The sequence below is a fragment of the Lithobates pipiens genome, unplaced genomic scaffold, assembly GCF_037356315.1.
Source record: "Lithobates pipiens isolate NorthernLeopardFrog02 unplaced genomic scaffold, aLitPip1_a1.2 Scaffold_27, whole genome shotgun sequence".
Lineage (NCBI taxonomy): Eukaryota > Metazoa > Chordata > Amphibia > Anura > Ranidae > Lithobates > Lithobates pipiens.
In genome coordinates, this window is record NW_027507788.1 from 183,817,667 (window position 1) to 183,841,068 (window position 23,402).

Consider the following 23,402-nt stretch of genomic DNA (forward strand, 5'->3'; position numbering starts at 1 on the left):
CGCACAAAGTTGTCGAAAAATCCGATCATTCAGAACGCCGTGACGTAGAACACATACGACGGGACTATAAAGAGGGCAATAGCCAATAGATTTTGTCTTGTAATTTATTCCGAGCATGCATGGCACTTTGTCTGTCGGAATTGTCTACACACGATCGGAATTTAAACGATCGGACTTTGTTGTCGGAAAATTTTAGATCCTGCTCTCAAACTTTGTGTGTCGGAAATTCAGCCGGAAAAAGTCAGATGGAGCCCACATATGATCGGATTTCCCAACAAGACGATCCCATGGCACATTTTCCATCGGAAAGTCTGACCGTTTGTACAGGGCATTATGCCCGTACACATCGGAATTTTGGACGGAAAAAGCTCTGATGGTTTTCCCGATGGGATTTCGGTCAAGCTGTCTTGCATACACACGGTCACACCAAATTCTGACCGTCAAGAAAGCATGCACACGATCGGAATTTCCGTTGGGAAAATTGAAAACACGGTCTCAAATTTTTGCTGGTGGGGATTTCAATGGAGCATACACACGGTCACATTTCCCGATGGAAAGCTCTCATCGAACTTTTGCTGGCCGAAATTCCGATCGTGTGTACACGGCATTAGAGAGATTTTGTTACTTTGCTCGTTTAGGGCAAAATGACAGGTTTTCTTGTAGGAACAACCCCTAACCCACCTACAATCACCTTCACCATGTTTTCCTCATTTTCACTCCTCTGTGGCAGCCTGGAGTCCACCCACAGTGCAAGCTCTACGGTGGATGATGACGGAGGTCACACCTAATTGACTTCCTGCTTTTGCTCACATGACAGTAGTGTTCAGGTGTGGCTATTGGCTGCTCATGCTTGAGCACTGAATCCTGAAAGGAGGTCACATACGCCCTCGCCTTTTTAAGCATCGGGTATTTACCACCACTACATGGGGGGGAAGCAAGGTGAAGATGAGTTTCAGCAGGTCGGGGGGGGGGGGGGGGGGGGGGGTGGGGATGTTGTTCTGATAAGGAAACCTTTTGCTTTGCCCTGAATGGGAGGAATGAGTGACTGATACACTTTACCCACTTGCCAACCGGCCGTAGTACATACATAGCTCCCAACTGTCCCTGATTTCAAAGGACGGTCCCTGATTTGAAGCAATGTCCCTCTGTCCCTCATTTGTCCATCATTTTGGTCTGATCTATATAGATGTATATAAAATGCACCTTTTATCTATCAAAAAGTGTTTTCCAGCTCTAAACCTTTCATCTGATTTCTAAATTGCTGCATTTGTAAATTACAAAAGCCACTATAACGGAATAGTAGTGGTAAAAAAGCACTTGTGCGTTTAACCAATCTTGTTTTTTTTTGTACAATTCTCCTTTAACCACCTAACAACCGGCCCATAGCCGAATGATACCTACAGGGTGGTTGTTTAAGTCTGAGAGGCCGTCATATGACGTCCTTCCAGAATTCCGCTCTCGCGCACCTCCTGGGGCGTGCACTCGAGAGCATCCGTGGACCCGGTGCCTCGCGGATCACGGTAAACGGCCGCTCATCAATGACGGAGTGATCACTTGTAAACCTCCATTCCTCCCTCCCCCTCACTGTACCGATTGGTACAGCGGAGGGGGAAGAGATCGATGTCAGCAGCGCTGTGGGCTGCATCTGCAGTGCCCACATCGATACTCACCGAATTTAACCCCTCAATACTCTGCCAATACTCTGCAATACCAGATAATACTCTGCCAATACCCGCCAATGCTCTGCCAATACCCGCCAATACTCTGCCAATACCAGCCAATACTCTGCAATACCAGCCAATACTCTGCAATACCCGCCAATACTCTGCAATACCCGCCAATACTCTGCAGTACAATTCCAGCCAATACTCTGCAATACCAGCCAATACTCTGCAATACTGTGCTAACTGTGGGGGGGGGGGGGGCGTGGCTGTGTTTTACACATCACTTATGTCTGCTCCAATCACAAGGAGCAGAGATCAGTGTCACTGTTGCTAGGCAGAACAGGGAGATGCTTGTTTACTTTAGCATCTCCCCATTCTTCCTCCCTGTGAGACAATTGTGGGTATCCCCTCGGCGATTGAGTCCGCAGAACCCGGGATCGGACTCGCGGAGGTCCCATCCGATGGCAAGGTGGCAAATTTAAACGGACGTACCTGTACACCCATTTGCCTGTCCATGCCATTCTGCCAACGTACATTGGCGTGTGCCGGTTGGGAAGCGGTTAAGGGGGCGTGGCAGGGGGTGTGTCCTATGCCTGCATACTTTTGCTGATAGGTGTCCCTCATTCTCATCTCAAAATGTTGGGAGGTATGGTACATATACTGTGGCAGGTCGACTCTATTGCAGGAAACAACATACCTGTAAGTCATTTAGTTCAATAGACAGCGGGGGCGTGCCCGAGGGGAGCCAATCAGCGCATCCGGTGGACCGACCGCTCCACAGAGAGGCAGATGGACAGGTATGTACACAGAGATCTTCTGTTCCTGCAAAGCAGGAACACGGATCCCTGTGTTCATCCAGTGAGTCCATCCCCCACACAGTTAGCAAGCACCCCCTAGGGACACACTTACCCTTTGATTGCCCTTGGTGTTAACCCCCTTCCCTGCCATTGTCATTAGTACAGTGACAGTGCATATTTTTAGTACTGATCACTGTAATAATGTCACTAGTTCCCAACAAAGTGCCAAAGGTGTCAGTTAGGTGTCTAATTTGTCCACCACAATGTCACAGTCCCGCTAAAAATCACTGATCGCCGCCATAACTTTTGCGCAAACCAATCAATATAAGCTTATTGTGATTTTTTATTTTTTTACTAAAAATATGTAGCAGAATACATTTTGGCCTAAACTGATGAAGAAATTCGTTTTTTTACATTTTTTTTTATTGGATATGTTTTATAGCTAAAAGTAAAAAATATTCAAAACTGTCTGTCTTTTTTTGGTTTATAGCGCAAAAAATTAAAACCGCAGAGGTGATCAAATACCACCCAAACAAAGCTTGATTTGTGGGAAAAAAAGGATATCAATTTTATATGGGTACAGCGTTGAAGGACCACGCAATTGTCAGTTAAAGTAACGCAGTGCCGTATTACAAAAAAATGGCCTGGTCATTAAGGGGGTAAAACCTTCTGGGACTGAAGTGGTTAAAGGGTAACTCCACTTTTGTTGAGAAAGTCCCTAAATCTATCCCATAGTTTGCAATATCTTTTGCGCAAACCAATCAACATACCCCTATTGCGATTTTTTTAAATAAAATATGTAGAAGAATAAATATCGGCCTAAACTGATGAATAAATTCTTTTTTTTTTTTGTTTTTTTTTAATATGTATTATAGCAAAAAGTAAAGAAAACTTTTTAAATTGTCACTCTTTGTTTGTTTAATCACTTTCCGACCAGCGCACACCGATATACGTCGGCAGAATGGCACTGGTGGGCAAAAGGGGGTAAATCTTTCCGGGGCTGAAGTGGTTAAAAACTAAAAAAAAAGTTATAAAAAATAAAAACCACAGAGGTGATCAAATACCACCAAAAGAAAGCTCTATTTGTGGGAACAAAAAGGACGTCAATTTTGTTTGGGTACAACGTCACACGACTGCGCAATTGTCAGCTAACTACTAGCCGACCAGCTGCCGCAGGTATACTGCAGCAGATTGGCTGGGCAAATTGCCGTAGCTGTACGTCGCTCCTTTAAGACGTGGCAGCAGGCGCATGCGCACCGCCGGAGGCGCGTGTCCCCGGAGCCATTGCTCGGGCGCAATAACCCCCCGGCACCCACGATCGCTCATGACAGGGCGAGAACCAGGATCTGTGTGAAAATCCCAGTTCTCTCAGGGGAGAGGAGACAGATAGTGTGTTCATACTAAGTACACCGATCTCTCCCCTCCCCTAGTCAGTCCCATCCCCCGTACAGTCATAACACACCTAGGGAACACTTAACCCCTTGTGTTAAGCCCTTCCCTGCCAATGACATTTAAACAGTAATTAGTGGTGATTTTTGGGAATCCATGACCTGGAACAAGCATGCAGTTAGAGAAGTGGTGACATCTCAACTGTTACTTTGCAGTGACTCAGTAGGTGGCAAAGACAGAACCAGGGTGGGAGCCCTGAAAGCAAGTTTCCAATGTTTGTATATGTACAGATTCCCTTTAAAGTCGTGGTAAAGCCCTATTTATGCCCAGTTGATGCATAGATGAAACACATGGCCTCAGGTGATGCATAGATGAAACACATCCTCCTACATAAGTTGTATCTGTTTAGAAGCTATAAAGCTTGTCTGAGCTGTCAGAAAAAGTGAGAGGAGAGCTAAAATTACACTTTGCAGAGCTCAATGAGGAGTTCTGAGAGCTGATTGGAGTGAAGGGACACACCTTCTTACACAGTCAGCACATGTCAGCACACATGAAATTCTAAACTTCTCCCTATAAGCATATGATTTCTTTGCGCTTAAAAGCATAAATACAGCTCTCTCATATAATGCTGGGAAAGTGCGCTTTCTATGTCTCTCAGTAACACAAACAGACTCTGGTATCACGTTGAGCCCAGCAGAATCCTGAAGAGAATAGCCAGGCTCCAATTATTTATACTAAAAACATGGATAACAAAAGAAGGTGGTGGCTTCAGAAGCAGCCAATCAGACACTTGTATTCATTCAAAAGAACCAATCACACACACATGTATATATTCAAATAGAAATGCAGTAGTGACGTGTGCAGATTGTTGAGTGCAAAACCATGAGGCAAGCACATGGCTCTGAACACAATTGTGTGCACACTCCCTGCTACCAATGACGCGAGCCATACTCTATCGTGGCTCAGTGGGCCATAATTTTGTATGGTTATGCTATGGTTCCCATGTACGCAGATCTGCTTACTTAGGAGTTTAAATGCGGTCGCCATGGAGTGGCCAGTCCCTTGGTGAAGCATAAACACACATCCTTAAAAGAGCAAACAGATCAGCCATGTCCACGGGAAGGTTTCCACAGCCAATGGTCTTCCACCAACGTCTGCATGTACGAATACCCTCACATGAGCGTATTACAGCAAAACTGACACTGGGGGACATCTGACAACATACATTAATAAAAATGTCCACAACACACAGAAACAGAGCTGAGGCTGCCAATCACAGGTTGCGTGCTGGAGCTCCCTCCCCTGTCACCTTTTTTTCTGTGGATGTCAGGAAAACTTGTCAGAAGTGACTCCTGCGGATAGCAGAGGAATAAGGCAGCAGACAGAAATGACACTTAGTTAACCAAGACAAGTACACACTGTAGAAGGATATGCTTTGTTCATATGTCATGTCTGAGGTTTACAACCACGTTAACCCCTTCAATGCTCCTCCCGGAAATCATATTAAAAGAAATTGTATATAGTTTTCTTAGCATATTAAATAATACCTTTTTGTAGACTCGTCCACCCCCCCGTGCATTGCGGCAGATGTAGAACTTTCTGGGTTGGAGGTGGACAGGGCTTTTTTTTCTCAGAGACTAGGCGCAGGAACTCCCCTTTTTGGGAGTTACTCATTGTCTTTGCCCCTACTTACCTCTGAGCACCAGTCGTTGGTTCCACCCCCGACCCACCTCCCAGCACTGCCCCTTTTAGAGAATACAGAACCAAGTAACATTTGCGGTACTAAGTCATTTGTATGGAATTTGTTATTGATAGCAATAAAAGCAGTATAATAGACCCCCCACAGCCAACAACATTAGACCCACCAGCAACAATAGATCCCCCCCCCCACAACAATGGACCACCTACAATAAAATACCACCCAACAACAATAGACCCTCTAGCAGCCAGCTATAATAGACTGCTCCCTCAACAACAGTAAATCCCTCCCAGTAACAAATGACCCCCCCCCCCAGCAACATGAGACCCAACCTAGCAACAATAGACCCCCCCACCAGCAACAATAGACCTCCCCAGCAGCAATCAACCATTCTGCAGAAATAGATCCCCTCCAGAAACAATCGATCCCCTCCAGCAACAATAGATCCATCAGCAGCCAGCATCGATAGACACTGTAGCACAACCCAGCACTCCTTGCCATTACATACATTCAGTGGTGGAGGTGCCGGAACTGCTTTGCCCCCTGTTCCTGCAGAAAAAACGTCATGGAGGTGGAAGCTCTCAGAGGTTAACACCACAGGTGCTAGGATCCAGGCACTATATGAGATGAGCATGAAGAAGAATAGGGGATAGTAGAAATAGTCCCATCAAAATCCTCATTCTGAAAAAGCAGCCAACAAGTACAGAGCTAGTGCTGGGCCTTCTTTTTTGGATAGCCCAGCATGTACTTCATGCACCATAGTACCTGGGAATCCTAGCAAACCTCACATGTAATTCTATTGAGCGGATTGGGGTACAAATGCTCATGTCACAGCTGAAGACCTCCAAAATTTGCTAAGTTGATTTCAGAAACAAGGATTAGACGTTTTTTTTCTTGGTGTCTCCCGGATGACCAGTCGGTATCGCTGATAGGAGAAGACATCCTATGAATGACGAAGACTCATCCTATGAACAACGAAGAGAGAAAAAAAAAAACATTCTCTTTTTCACATTGCCAAGATGTTAATCTTAGTAAATGAAACCATGAAGGGAAATAGCAGATAAGCAAAACATGTTTCCGTTGTTCCAGTCCCCGTTTGACTTAAGTATTAAAGATGGCCGCCTCTAATCAGCCTTCCAAATGATTCTCCCGGCCCGGTAATCTTTTCCATTCTTGGGATTTGCAGTGACAGAGTCCATTCCAGCTCTTTTAGAGAGTGTTAGCCACAACATCAGCGTCGCCTTATTCCAGTAAGCTTTTTTTTCCCCCCCTTTGTCGCTCTAGAACCGGCTCCTTCCGCCGTAAAGCAGAACGAATGCATCTGCCTCCCATTAAATGCAGGCCTAAAATTGGCCGAAAGTATTTCACAGTTAATATGTCTCCACAGAACTGGCTTCATTTCTGCAAGTTTAGGCTTAAAATAACTCAGTTATTTGCGGCGTTTTCCAGCCTCACTTGCACTTTGCATTAATGTGGCGTGGGATTTATTTACCACAGGAAGCACTGAAAAACAAAAAGACAACACAGGCACAAACAAAGCATTGTCTTTAAGGACAACTCCACCCAAAACTGGTATGTTAGTCTTGTGTTATTACTAGTAATCTGAATTTGAACTACATGCTGCCTTCTAAAGCCTGGTACACATGGGCCAAATGTTGGGAGACATTGGTCGGTTAAAAAAAAAAAAGACATTCAGTCTGTGTATGCCACCCTGACTGGCTTCTGCCGGGCAAGCATGCAGCAAAACCAGCAGCCAACTGACTCCCAATCAGTGCTCTTAGCCAATGATGGATAGCGCTGTTCAGAGGGTTCTGGCGGGGGGGGGGGGGGGTGGTGGGGGTCCCCCTGTCAGAACACAACAGATCGCTACACTAACTTCACATAGTTAGTACAGCGGCTCCAGCACGGAGCTGACAGGTTTTTTTTTGTTCAATCCGCTGGGTTAAATGGAAAATAATTACAATCTGATTGTTTTGGTTGATCTAAACGAGATTGTACAATCTTTTGTTTTTTTTGCCTTATTGCAAACAAATTGATAGATTAGGTAGGTGCAGCCATCTAAAGTTGATCATACACTCAGATTGTAATGTGTATGGTGACTCTTATCACTCTGAGACACTGGTATTGAGATTTCATTACTGACATTCTACCCAAATTTTTCTTTTTTTGAATCTGTGGTGGTGGTCAAAAACAAAAATCCTCAGTGTACTAAAAAGGTACATGTGAAACACACACACACACAAAAAGGTGCGCTTAACCACTTCAGCGCCAGAAGAATTTACCCCCTTCCTAAACAGAGCACTTTTTGCAATTCAGCACTGCGTCGATTTAACTGACAATTGCGCGGTCGTGCGACGTGGCTCCCAAACAAAATTTACGTCCTTTTTTTCCCCACAAATAGAGCTTTGTTTTGGTGGTATTTGATCACCTCTGTGGTTTATTTGCGCTATAAACAAAAAAAGAGCGTACATTTTGAAAAAAAACGCATTATTTTTTTTACATTTTGCTATAATTATCCCCCAAAAATATATAAAAAAAACGTTTTTTTTCCCCTCAGTTTAGGCCGATATGTATTCTTCTACATATGTTTGGTAAAAAAAAAATCACAATAAGTGTTCATTGGTTTGCGCAAAAGTTATAGCGTTTACAAAATAGGGGATAGTTTTATGGCATTTTTATTATAAATTAATTTTTTTTACTAGTAATGGCAGCGATCATCAATTTTTTTATCGTGACTGCGACATTGTGGCAGACACATCGGACATTTTTGACACATTTTTGGGACCATTGTCATTTATACAGCAATCAGTGCTATACAAATGCACTGATTCCTGTGTAAATGACATTGGCAGTGATGGGGTTAACCACTAGGGGGCAGTCAAGGGGTTAAGTATGTCCTGGGGAGTGGTTATAACTGTGGGGGGACGTGGCTATGTGTGACACCTCACTGATCTCTGTTCCCTATCACATGGAACAGAGATCAGTGACACTGTCACTAGGCAGAGCGGGGAGATGCTTGTTTACATTAGCATTTCCCCGTTCTTCCTCTCTGTGAGACGATCGCGGGTATCCCCGTGGTGATCGAGTCCGTGAGACCCGCAACCTGACTCACGGAACTTGCCGCACGCACCCGCAGGCCACCTCTTAAAGGGCAACGTACAGGTACGTTAGTTTGCCTGTACGTGCCCTTCTGCCGACGTATATCGACGTGAGGCAGACGGCAAGCGGTTTTGTCCACCCCCCGAAGGGGTAGGAGCTTACCCTGAACCCCTGGGGTGCAAGGCTTTTGACAGAGACAAGGTTTCAAACTTGATCCACCTAGCCAAAAGGCCCAGTGGACACCTCTCCTCCTGGTCAGCCAATGAGTACTAGGTCGAGGGGCTCTCCCTAAGAGATACTCTCCAGTTCAGGGGAAGAAGGAACCTAATGGCCATACATCCTCCCCCTAGACTTCAGGGTAGGCCTAGAGGACCCACAACCCCATCCAGTAAAAAAACACACGCAAAAGTGAAAAGGGACAAAAGAAAAAAAAATGAAATAGTGGCCATGCAATGTGCACTGGATAGGCCCAAAATTCTGCAGATGCAGAAAATGCATCTTTAGTGAATGCATGCTCATACCAGTTACTGAGGGACTCTACTTTTTAACAGCTTGGTAAAAAAAATATATATATGCAAAATTTGCATCAGCCCAGTATACATTACCTTTTATTTTAAGCCCTAATGAAGGGGTGATCTCTGATCCCCCGAAACTTGTTGGATAAAGTTTTTATCTTTTTTCCCAGAAGCTAAAGTGTTTATCTTGCCTTGGAGTAAATTTATATCTGGATGATTACATTTTGGTGTGTCGCTTTAATTTCAGATTTCCACAATTACAAACCAAGGAGACTGTGGAAGTTCCTTTGGCGTAGAGAAGCTTCTAAACCTAAGAATCCAGACATCCTATTCAAATACCTCTATGCCCCCCATTAGGATGATCATAAGGTTCCAGTGCTATTACTGCAAACATCTTTTCTTAGTGAAAGCATGGCAACACACAGGTAAGGAATGTATAGAATGTGCATTTTACTATAGCACCCTAACTTTGGGCAACACTGTGGTTAAGTGGTTAGCACTTCTGCCTAATAGCACTAGGGTCGTAGGTTCAAATCCCTACACTACCTGCCTAGAGTTTCCATGTTCTCCCTGTCCCTGTGTGTGTTTCCTCTGGGTACTCTGGTTTCTTCCCACACTCCAAAGACATGCTGGTAGGTAAATTAGTTTTAGTTTGTAAGCTCCTTGAGGGCAGGGACTAATTTAAAGCGCTGCGTAAATTGACAGTGCTTTATAAATTTTACCTGTAATAAATATTAGCATTTGGTTTTAGTGATTGCAAATCCTTGAGATTTATCCTGCTTTTCATTTTTCTGCACTGCAATCTTTTCACCTCTCAAATTCATCTCTTCTCCAAATTGTAAAGTGTGACGTGGAATGTTGAGATGTCAAAGTGTAAAAAAACTGAGATCAGAGAACGACATATATTTAGATTTATTTGCTTAGCTTACTGTTTGGTATTGAGTACTGCACTCCGGCATACAGCAGCAGCCCGCCTGTTATCAGACTAGAGGCCCCTACTGACATGAAGAGGTAAGGCAGCTGGCAGCAAACACTTGTGTGGCTAAACATATATACAAACGCATTCCTGTCTAAACAAATTAACATGGATTACTCTTGGACTCGTGGTTTTCTTAACTTCTTAGCATAAGAATGATTAGACTCCTGGAGCAATGTCCTCTGGGATGGCCTAGCATGCAGCATGTTAAGGAAGCTGGAGACATGGTACAATGTGTGTGGCCTGCCTTCCTTGAATTGTAAATAGTCCCAAAGCCCAGCACTGTAGGAGGTGCACAGACCTGGCCAAAACACTCTGACAGCAGTTAGCTAATTTATTTTATTTTCCTCCTTTTTTTTTTTTTTTTTAGCACTGGACTCTAATTCCATGCTCTGACTCAAAATGGAATTGTCTCTAAATTTCACCATGTAGCTTACAAATAAATCACACTGCAGTTTTCTACTTAGAGGAACTTCACCCCCCTCCCTATGTTCTCTTTTCCCCCTTATATTTTTTGCTTGTTTTTGTGCACAATAACACCCAGCGATCCTACCTACCTACTCTACCTTATAGAGATCCACTGCACCCCTACAGTACATCAAGTCCTGTGCTGCTATCTTCTCAACGTCATTATTTCTGACCAGTGGCTCCCCCCCCCCCCCGTGGCACTAACAACCCACCACCCACTGTCCTTAACTTGGATGCAGAAGGTGAGAGTGTGGCGGGCTCAGGGAAAGCTGCTGCGGTGTCCTTTCCTGGAGCAGCTTCTGCAGTGTCTCCTTTCTCCTCCTCCCAGCGCTAGGCGTCCAATAGGATCGCCAGACAATTTGGGCAATGGGGAAACAGGTTTCATACCTGCTTCCTGATTGGCTGGGGTGAGGATCAGTGTTGCAACAGTGAATTTTCATTTGCTGTTACAACACACCCGGGTGGGCTCCAGACGCAATGCTCTGCTTCCCGAGTCCACCCTATTTTGAAGCCTATTAGAGCCTATGGCTCTATTCATTGCTACAAAAAACAAAACCTGGACGCTGTAATTCATATACCCAGTGACCCGAAAGGGGCCGAACACCTGAATAGGGGGAGGCCGCAGCAGTAGTGGATAGATCTATTATGCAAATAGGGGGCGGCACCCGGGAGCTCATAATGGACAGGCTGCCCCTGCTTCTGATAACAGGCATGCACCACGATGCGTCATCAGAGGGCCGGCTCCAAAACACAGTAAGAGACAACCTGTGAGTGCCGCAAATGCCATTCTCACCTAGAGTTCCCCTAGAAAGATACAAAAATGAAAATAAATATTAATTTTCATTGTAAGAAGGGAAAGGGCACAATGATATATAGTGGATTGGGAGGGTGACAGTCTGTTTTAGCTATAGCATTGTTAGCTAATATCCTAAAGAGGAGTTCCAGTCTGGGGGAAAAAAAATCAGGAGCTGCAAATAATGTAGCTGTTAACTTTTAATATAGGGAAATGTACCTGTCCAGGGATCCCGTAGTGTCGGCAACCCAAACCACTGGCTTCGAGTGCAGGCACTGGCATTGCAAGTGAGGGAAACCGGTTTCCTACTGCGCATGCGCGAGATGCGCTGTCCTTTCTGAATGGTCCTGGCGTCTTCTGGGACACACACAGTTCCCAGAACACAGTGGTGGGAATTAGGAGGGGCCGGACATGACGCAGGTCACTGTTTGACAATCTTACGAGGAGGTGGGAGCAGGTGCCCACTTCACCCTCCCCCACAAATTTGGCAGTGGAGGGGGGGGGGGTGCCAACAAGTGGTGCTTCTCCTTTTGGGTGGTGCTCCACTTTAATTACTGTCATGAAAATGTTAGATTTGCACATGGCGTTCAGTGGACACGTGAAAACACAAGTGACACAAGTCCATACAGCCTTATCAAAACAGATCAGCTGCAATATCTGAGGATGCTTTGTGACCCTAATGAAGGCCCCTTGAACCTCATTTAGGGAAAGGGAGACTTGACTGCTGAAAGCATGGCATCACTGTGGGCATGAACCCGAAAATGGAAGTTAAGTGACTTCTTTAGGATTGGCTACGAAGATCTGAGATGACTGGGTGGAGCCTGAACTCTAGTAAAAGGCTACGCTGGAGCACTTCCAACTGCTCTGAGCAGATTCAGCTGTCACAAGTGTTGGCCACCATCCCGCTCGCTGTGATGTTTTGCCACAGCTTTATTGGCGGTTTTGACCTTACCAGCAATTGATCTTGCTTTATAGGCTATGCCCTTAAGTTAAATTCTGGGGTCAGTCTAATGCCTGTCTGGCACTGATAAGGACAGACCTATTAGACTATTTGAGTTTGTTTTATGGGGGCTCACAGTATAACTGTGATTGCCATTGTTGTTGTTTGGTACATGTGAAAGTTGTTACATTTGAAAATAAATAAAGCTGTGACCTTTCCACTGTTCTCAGCAGTTTGGGGGGGCAAGGTATTGGTTTATTAGTTGGTTATAAATGAGCTTATGCTTCTCAGCAGTCAAGCTAACCATACATTTTACATTGTTTTGGTGACTGGATCAGGCATGTATTACGTCTATTCTACCTTTGAAATCCCTAAAAAATATAAGAAACCTGTGGAAGACTCAGCTCACCCATAACTAAAAAACAGTTTGTACTGTAAAATCCTTTTCTATGAGTCTTTTGAGGGCCACGGGAAGTCTTTAACTTTTAGGTTATACTGTCGCCTACAGGAGAGCTTTGAAACTAGCAAGCAAAAAAAATTGTAGACCAGCATAGGATAACCTCTCCTACTACCAGCATTCTCAGTTGTTTTGCTATTGTTCTAGGAGGATGGATGCCTTTTTTCAGCTCTGCTATGTTAAAGACTAACATATTTTTTGCTGGCACTTTTTTATTCTTCTATCACAACAAAATCTGGTTCTTTCTGTGCTTCAGAAACCTCAGTTTGACATCCTTCTCTCTATTCTCACCCACAAGGTGGTGTTTTTCGTAGTTACTGTCAGGCTAGGTGCAGATAACAAGTAACAGTTCAGGTGTGCTGATTATACAAAGAGTTCAAAGCACATACCATGAGCAGGTCTAAGCAGAGCAGGTCAGCTGAGACTTGTAGTACACCGCTGCAGACGAAGGTAGATGATTGCTGGACCTTGTAGTTCACTGCTGTAGGTGAGGATAGATGATTGCTGGACCTTGTAGTTCACTGCTGTAGATGAGGATAGATGATTGCTGGACCTTGTGGTTCACTGCTGCAGATGAGGGTACTAGTAGAATCAGGCAAAGCGTAGTCTAGGCAAGCTGGGTCATACACAGGTAGATCAGAATCCAAACGGTACAGAATCAGAAGCAAGTACGGAGGGTCAAACAAGCCGGGTCAAACACGAAAGTCACAGAGCAAATATCAGCTGGATCAAACACGAGTGAACTCTAACACGAGCGCTGACTGAATGCTGATACAGGTGATTTAAACGTGAGCTGGCCAATCACTGTTGTTTCCCAGACACAGGCTGTGTCAGGTGAGTTGTGCTGGGTCCTAAAGGGATTCTAGTACTGACAGTACCCCCCCTTTCTCGAGGGGTTGCTCCTGCACCCCCAGGCTTACTTGGATAACGGAGATGGAACTTCTTCTTAAGTCGGTCAGCATGAAGATCACGAGCTGGTACCCAAGATCGATCCTCTGGGCCGAACCCTTTCCAATGAACAAGATATTGTAAGGAATTGCGCACTCGTCTGGAATCAAGAATAAATGCCACTTCATATTCTTGACTGTCCAACATATCCACAGGTTCTGGTTCATTTACTAGGAGGCTGGAATGAACAGGTTTCAACAATGAAACATGAAAGACATTTGGAATGCGCATGGATGGGGGAAGTTTTAATCTGTAGGACACAGGATTAACAATCTCCGAGATTTCATAAGGCCCGATGAATTTTGGGCCAAGCTTTATAGATGGAACATGCAGGGACAGATTCCGAGATGATAACCACACTTTGTCACCAACTTTATATTCTGGAGCCTTTAAGCGCTTCTTGTCAGCAGTTTTCTTAAAAGCCTGCACAGAGCGGGAAATAGCATGATTTACATCGGACCAGATTTTGGAGAAATGTTCAATAGTGGTGTTGGCATCTGGAACATCAGAGGGCGGAAGATCAAAGGAGCACACACGAGGATGCAACCCGTAAACACAAAAGAAAGGAGAGGTCCCTGTAGATGTGCTGGCACAATTATTAAAGGCAAACTCTGCCCATGGAAGGATGTTGACCCACTCCACCTCATCTTTGGCCATCAGACAACGTACCATCTTCTCTAGAGTCTGATTAGTCCTTTCTGTTTGGCCATTAGTCTCAGGATGATATGCTGAAGAATATGATAATTTAATCCCCAGCTGAGAGCAAAGGGCCTTCCAAAACTGGGCTATGAACTGAGAGCCACGGTCAGAGACAATGTTAACTGGTGCCCCATGGAGCCTGAAAATGTGCTTAATGAATAAAGATGCCAGTTCTTTAGCAGATGGAAGCTTCGGAAGCGGAACAAAGTGGGCCATCTTACTGAACCTGTCTACCACCACCCAGATCGTGGAACATCCCTGGGACAGAGGCAAGTCTGTGATAAAGTCCATAGATAAATGGGTCCAGGGACAGGTAGGTATTGGTAGAGGACGAAGGAGACCGGGGGGCTTAGAGGTACTGCTCTTGCTTCTGGCGCAAACTTCACAGGCCTGGACGAAGGCTAACACATCCTGCCTAAGCGATGGCCACCAGAGGTTGCGAGAGACAATCTCAAAAGTTTGTCTAAACCCTGGATGTGCTGCGGGTTTTGATGCATGTACTTGTTGCAATACCTGCAAACGAAGAGCCAGGGGCACAAAGAGCATACCAGGGGGAGTGGAGGGAGGGGCTTCAGCCTGTGCTGGTAACAAGGCCTCAGAGATGTCAGTCTGGGTAAAAGCCAAAATCCTATCCTCAGAGATAATGGGTTGAGGAGGAAGCGGAGGAGGAGACTCTGATAAAAAACTACGAGACAAGGCATCGGCCTTAATGTTTTTTGGACCTGGTAAATAAGAAATTGTAAAGTCAAATCTGGAGAAGAACAATGACCACCTGGCTTGACGCGAGTTCAGTCTTTTAGCAGAACGGATATATTCAAGGTTTTTGTGGTCAGTCAGAACTATGAATGGATAGCGAGCTCCCTCCAGCCAATGTCTCCACTCCTCTAAAGCTAGCTTTATGGCTAAAAGTTCTCTGTTGCCTATATCGTAATTGCGTTCTGCTGGGGAATATTTACGGGACAAGAAGGCACAAGGGTGGATGGCAGCGCTTACAGGATCTTTTTGTGACAAAAGCGCCCCCACTCCTACTTCAGATGCATCTACCTCTACAATAAAAGGTAGCTCAGGAACAGGATGGCGTAGAATTGGTGCAGAGGTAAAGGCTTTCTTTAACTGGGTGAAGGCTGCCTGGGCTTCAGTAGTCCATTTAAATGTACTAGGAGTCTTCCTGGTGAGAGAGGTGATGGGATGTGCAATGGTGGCAAAGTTCTTAATGAATTTTCGATAGAAATTTGCAAAGCCCAGGAAGCGTTGAACTGCCTTCAGGTCTGAAGGTGGTGCCCAGTCTAGAATGGCTTGAACTTTGGCTGGGTCCATGGTGAGGCCTGTGTCAGAAATTAGGTAGCCCAGGAAAGGTACTTGTTTAACATGGAAAATACATTTTTCAGGCTTTACAAAAAGGGAGTGAGTCTTTAGTCGGGCTAATACCGAGCAGACATGCTTCTGATGTGTTTCAAGATTGGGAGAGTAAATCAAAATATCGTCTAAATAAACAAGCATGAAGCGACCCATCATGTCACGGAAAATGTCATTCATGAAGTTCTGAAAGACGGCTGGTGCATTCCTGAGGCCGACAGGCATGACAAGACATTCGTAATGACCATCCTTGGTGTTAAAGGCCGTCTTCCATTCATCGCCTGCACGGATTCGCACCAGATTATAGGCTCCCCTTAAATCCAGTTTGGAGAAGATTTTGGCTCCCTGGATTTGAGAGAACAACTCTGTGATGAGAGGGAGAGGATACCGATTGGGAATGGTTATTTTATTTAGACCTCTGTAATCAACACAAAGTCGCAGTCCTCCATCCTTCTTCGGGACAAAGAAGCATCCTGCTCCTGCGGGAGAAGTGGAGGGACGGATGAAACCCTTAGCTAGGTTTTCCTGGATGTATTCTTGCAAAGCAAGATTCTCTGGTTCAGACAGTGGAAAGACTCTCCCTCGAGGAGGTGTAGTGTCAGGCAAGAGGTCAATGGGACAATCATAACTGCGATGAGGAGGTAAAGTGTCAGCAATTCCTTTAGAAAACACATCCCGAAAGTCCTTATAACAAAGTGGAATCTGTTCTATTCCCACTTGACAGGTATCAAGTCGAACAAGGTGTTGGATGCAGCTCTTTTTACACTGATTGGACCAAGCCAGAATATCTCTTGTTGGCCAGTCAATTACAGGATTGTGCTTCTGAAGCCAAGGAAGGCCTAGGATCAAAGGAGTGGATGGAGAGTCAATGACAAGACAAGAAATCTTCTCCCAATGCAAAGCCCCTACTTGTAACTGGAAAGGGTTGGTGGATTTGAGCACCAGGTCTTGTGAGAGAGGCCGATTATCCACAGAGATCAGGCGGACTGGACAATCTAGAGCATGAGTTTCCAGGGACAAAGAGGTGATCAGAGTTCTATCAATAAAATTCTCAGCTGCTCCAGAATCCACCAAGGCCAGCAGTTCATGAGCCCCTGTCCCAAAGTGAATGACAGCGGGTAAAAGTATGCGATTATCCCCCTGGGGAGATGAGAGTAGACCTAAGGTGACCTCCCCGCAATCACCTAGGTCCTGGCGTTTCCCGGACGTGTAGGGCACGAACGGAGCATATGACCCTTGAGGCCACAGTATAAGCAGAGTCCCATATTACGCCTGCGTTTGTGTTCCTGGGCAGATAACCGGGTGGAGCCTAACTGCATAGGTTCTTCCTCAGATTTGGCACTGGAGATGGAATAATCAGGTGGTAAGGAAGGTATACAGTTTGCCACAGCCATTGTTTGTTCTCGCCTCCTCTCTCGCTGGCGGCGGTCAATTCTAATAGCTAGACACATAGCCTCCTCCAGTGAGGCTGGGTAGGAGAAGTTGACCAGAGCGTCTTTAATCGCATCTGAAAGGCCAATTCTAAACTGGCTGCGGAGAGCGGCATCATTCCAGCCAGATTCCGGGGCCCACCTGCGAAACTCTGAACAATACATTTCAGCTGTGGTAGTTCCTTGTTTTAAGTTACGCAGGGTCGATTCTGCAGTAGCAGCACGATCTGGATCATCATATAGCAACCCAAGGGCTTCAAAGAAGGCATCTACTGTTAGTAAGGCTGGATGGTTAGGTTCCAGGTTAAAGGCCCAAGCCTGGGGGTCACCCTGTAGCAGAGAGATAATGATTTGAACCCTCTGAGTTTCATGGCCAGACGAGGATGGCCTCAACTTGAAATATAATTTGCAGCTGTTTTTAAAGTTGCAAAACGCTTTACGGTCACCAGAAAACCGGTCGGGCAAAGGAATTTTAGGTTCAGATGGAGTTTTAGTAATGGTGGTAGTAGAAGGAGATTGCACCTTGGTGAGCTCTGTGGCCATTTCCTGAACTTGATGTGATAAACAGCAAAGTTCTTGTGCAAACAACTGAGCCTGTTCAGGATTCATGATAGGTTTCCCTTTATGTATTGGCTCGTGTTAATGTCAGGCTAGGTGCAGATAACAAGTAACAGTTCAGGTGTGCTGATTATACAAAGAGTTCAAAGCACATACCATGAGCAGGTCTAAGCAGAGCAGGTCAGCTGAGACTTGTAGTACACCGCTGCAGACGAAGGTAGATGATTGCTGGACCTTGTAGTTCACTGCTGTAGGTGAGGATAGATGATTGCTGGACCTTGTAGTTCACTGCTGTAGATGAGGATAGATGATTGCTGGACCTTGTGGTTCACTGCTGCAGATGAGGGTACTAGTAGAATCAGGCAAAGCGTAGTCTAGGCAAGCTGGGTCATACACAGGTAGATCAGAATCCAAACGGTACAGAATCAGAAGCAAGTACGGAGGGTCAAACAAGCCGGGTCAAACACGAAAGTCACAGAGCAAATATCAGCTGGATCAAACACGAGTGAACTCTAACACGAGCGCTGACTGAATGCTGATACAGGTGATTTAAACGTGAGCTGGCCAATCACTGTTGTTTCCCAGACACAGGCTGTGTCAGGTGAGTTGTGCTGGGTCCTAAAGGGATTCTAGTACTGACAGTTACCCTGCATGGAACACTTTCTGGTCTTACATAGGGACAAGGTAGTGTTAAGGCCCAGGACTTGGTTTAGACTGTGAGAATCATTCTCTCATCCACTGCTTGTTTCAAAAAAGTGATTTCCTTTTTGCGATAACAGATGAACCCTGAAAGGGTACATTGGTTTTTCATTCCACAGGTGGATCTACAGACGATTATCCAAGCTTTTGATTTCAAGGTTCAGGTCCTACCCTTTGCTGTCAAGGGGTACGCCACTAGATCTGTAGATGATTCTTGGGCTTTTCAGCATCAAGCAACTGTTTACCAGATTTGCAAGTCTGCCACCTGGTCTTCTGTTCACGCATCCTTTAAGTTCTACCAGGTGGATCTTTTGGCCTCATCTGAAGCCGGTTTTGGGCATAAAGTTTTTCAAGTTGCTCAGTTCTCTGTTGTTTTTTCTTGGGCCATTTGTTTATTGTGTTACCAACCCCTCAGTTGGACTGCTTTTGGTGTCCAAAGGGATAAAGACTTCCTGCACTTCACAATGGACAATATAAGAAATAGTATTTTCGTCCTCGCCTTAAAATCCTTTTCTTGGAGTCCGTACAGGGACACATAGACAAAAATCCCATGCCTCTGTGCGTATGATCATGCTCTTGGTACTGCTTTGCTAGAAAACTGAATCATACTGATTATCTGAGTGTTCCTGGGCTGTCCTACAGTTTTTTTTTTTGGTTTTCCAACGTTTAATCCTTCTGTAGGTAGCAGTATAACCTGAACAATAAAGACTTCCTGTATCCTTTAATGCACCCTGAGAAAAGAAGCCTGAGTTAGAGTGGTTGTTAAGCCTTAAGGTTTTTCACCTTAATGCATTCTATGCATTAAGGTGAATAACCTTCTGTGCTGCAGCTCCCCCCTCAAGCCCCCACTTTTGCTTTGCTGAGCCCGATCCAATCCAGCGATGTGCACAAGTGCAGCGGCTCCAGCAGCTGTTGCTCTCCTCATTGGACAGATTGATAGCAGCAGGAGCCATTGGCTCCCACTGTTGTCAATCAAGAGCTGCGACACAGGAGCAGGGGGCGGGGCTGCGTCCTACTGTCTGTGTTAATGGTACTTAGGAATGAGCCCGCATGGGTGCCCCAATGGAAAACTGCTTTCTGTGGGGGCACCCGATGAAGAGGAGAGGCCTGGAGCATTGGTGGGGGACCCCAGAAGAAGAGGATTGGGGCATCTGTCCACCAGCTCAACAGAAGATGGGTGTTGTAACAGGACAACGACCCAAAGCATAGAAGTAAATCAACAACAGAATGGCTTAAACAGAAGAAAATACGCCTTCTGGAATGGCCCAGTCAGAGTCCTGACCTCAACCCGATTGAGATGCTATGGCATGACCTTAAATAAAGCGATTCACACCAGACATCCCAAGAATATTGCTGAACTGAAACAGTTTTGTAAAGAGGAATGGTCAAGAATTACTCCTGGCCATTGTGCACATCTGATCTGCAACTACAGGAAACGTTTGGTTGGAGTTATTGCTGCCAAAGGAGGTTCAACCAGCTATTAAATCCAAGTGTCCACATACCTTTTCCACATGCACTATGAATGTTTACATGGTGTGTTCAATAAAAACATGGTAACATTAAATTTTTTGTGTGTTATTAGTTTAAGCAGACTGTGATTTTCTATTGTTGTGACTTAGATGAAGATCAGATCACATTTTATGACCAATTTGTGCAGAAATCCATATCATTCCAAAAGGTTTCACATACTCTTTTTTGCAACTGTATTTTTTAAAAACTGTCATTTTTGATTTCGGTTTTTGGTCAAGTGCATCCTGCATTTTTGGTTTCGGCACCAACATTTCCATTTGGTGCACCTCTAAGCCCTTGTACACACGGCCGGACATTCCGACAACAAAATCCGCCGGATTTTGTCCAACAGATTTTGTCCGAAACTTGTGTTGCATACACACGGTGCGACAAAGTTGTCGGAAAATCCGATCGTTCGGAACGTGATGACGTTATTTCGTTACAACAGGACTATGTTCAAGCTAGTAGCCAATAGCTTTGGTCTAGGAATTTGATCTGAGCATGCGTGGCACTTTGTCCGATTGGAATTCTCTACAAACGATCAGACAAAGTCCGATCGGACCATGTTGTTGGAAAATTTTATAGCCCAGCTCTAAAACATTGTCGGTCGTATATTCTGACGGAATCAGTCCGATGGAGCCCACACACGGTCGGATTATCCGACAACACGGTCCGATCGGACATTTTCAGTCGGAATGTCCGACCGTGTGTACAAGGGCTAAGAGTAAACAATGCCTAATGCCCCATACACACGATCAGCAATTCCGTCAGAAAAAACTTGGATGGTTTTTCCGACGGAATTTCACTCAAGCTTGTCTTGCATACACACGGTCACACAAGTTCTCAGAACTTTAGACCGTCAAGAACGCAGTGATGTACAACACTACGATGAACCCAGAAAATTAAGTTCAATGCTTCCGAGCATGCGTTGAATTGTTTCCAAGCATGCGTGATTCTTTGAGCGTCTGAATTGCATACAGACTAACGCATTTTCGGATAGGAACTTTTTCCGACCAAAAAATAGAGAACCGGCTCCCAATCTTTTGCTGGCTGCAATTCTGCCAGCAAAAGTCCGATGGAGCGTACACACGGTCGGAATTTCTGACCAAAACTCACATCCGACTTTTGCTGGCGGAATTTCTGATCATGTGTACGGGGCATTAGGCTTGGTGGTCCAGTGTGAGTAAAAAAAATGACTTAGTGCCTGTGGTCAGTAAGAGGAGAAATAGTACCCCATCATTGGTATCAAAGAGCCCCATCATTGATATCAGTGGAAAGTATACTGCCCATCATTGGTATCGGTGGGAGGAATAGTGCCCTACCATTGGTATTAGTTAGAAGCATTGTGCCATATCATTGATATTAGCTGTAGGGATCGTGCCCTATCATTGTTATCAGTTGGAGGAATAGTGTCCCATTATTGGTATTAGTTCTAGGCATAGTGCCATATCATTGGTATTAGTGGGATGAATAGTGCCCCATGATTGCTATAAGTGGGAGGAATAGTGTTCCATCATTGGTATTATTGTTGGAGGAATAGTGCCCCTTCATCAGTATTAGTGGGAGGAATTATGTCCCATCATTGGTATCAGTGCGAGAAATAGTGTCCCATCATCAGTATCAGTAGGAGGAATAGGAATATTATCCCATCATTGGTATTAGTTGGAGGAATAATGTCCCATCGTTTGGTATCATTTGGAGGAATAGTGCCCCGTCATGAGTATCAGTGGGATGAATAATGTTCCACCATCTGATCCGCAGGTCATAGCTTGGAGACCACCGCCTTAGTCTTAATCTACTGGACTTTGAATATAATATAAAGAAAGATTTTAAGCTGTTATTCTTGCAGTCTATACAAAGCTCTTTGAATACATAACTAGTCCAGCCTTTTTCAGCCAGGCTGCCCTTGGGTGCCTTTAAGTTTCTTTGTGTGCCTTGGTAAAATTTCTAAAGGCCCATACACACGATCAGACTTTTTGACAACAAACATGCAAATTAGCTGTTTTGGAGCAACATCCGACTGTGTGTACGCTCCATCGGACAAACTTTTTTGGTTTTCATCGGACTTTTGTTGGCTGTGCGAACGGACAAACTTTCTGGCAACAAAAGTCCGATGGAGCAAAGTCTGATCGTGTGTACAGAAAACCGTAGGACTTTTGTACAAAGTACAAACAGGCATGCTCAGAACCAATGCAAAAGATCAGACAACAATGCAGAAGTTGACCAAAGGTGGCGCTAAAGAGCAGAAAAACCACATGATTTGGTGAAAGTTGGCTGAAAAAGTCCTGCTGTGTGTATGCAATACAAGTTCAGGGCCGACGCCCTTTGTACAAAAATCCAAGGGAAAGTTTGTACAAAGTCCTATCGTGTGTATGAGGCTTTAGAATTGTCCAAAAGTTGTATACAAGCCAGCTGGTGGATCAAGGCTGCCTTAAGCCTCATACACACGCTCGGACTTTGTACAAACTTTCCTGTGGACTTTTGTACAAAGGGCGTAGTCCACAAGTTTGTATTGCATACACACGATCAGACTTTTTAGGCAACAAACACGAACGTAGTGACGTTCTGTAAAGTTGTTGGCTCCAACTTGTCTTGCATACACACAATCACACAAATGTTGGCCAACAATTATGAACATAGTGACGTACAAGACGTACAACGAGCCAATAAAAAGGAAGTTCAATAGCCAGTGTGCCACCCTTTGGGCTCCTTCTGATTGATTCCGAGCATGTGTGAACTTTCATGAGACTGACTTGTGTACACACGATCGGAAATTCCGTCAACAAAATTTTGTTGGCGGAAAATTTGAGAACCCACTAGCCAACATTTGTTGGTCAGAAAGTCCGTCAACAAATGTTCGATGGAGCATACACACGGTCGGACTTTCAGCCAACAAGCTCACATCCAACATTTCCCGTTGCAAAATCCGACCGTGTGTACACGGCATTACATTGGTTGTGTGGATATATCTACATGAGGTAAAACTACTAGTTTCATTTTTTTACATTTTGGAATGGGGTTCTTCGAGAATTTTTGGGTGCCTTACTCAAAAAAGGTTGAGGAGCACTGAACTAGAATAAGGGGCCTTTTTCATATATACATCTGCCTAAAGTGGCCATGTAATTTAATAAGCACTATGGATTACCAACACAACTGTAACGTACAGATAAATGAGGGATGTTGGAAAAGTCACAATTTTTTTTATGGTCTGTTACATTTCTTAATGACTTGTAAAAGTGACAGGTATCCTTTAATGATACCCTAAATCCCCTCAGATCTTTTTTCACGTCCTCACAGAGCGATCTTGACCCAGTTATGCAAGAGATATTTTACTCTGCACAGTTCGGGTAATAAGGACAATGGGGACATATTTTCATCCTGACATAACCCGTTTAAATGAGGTCAG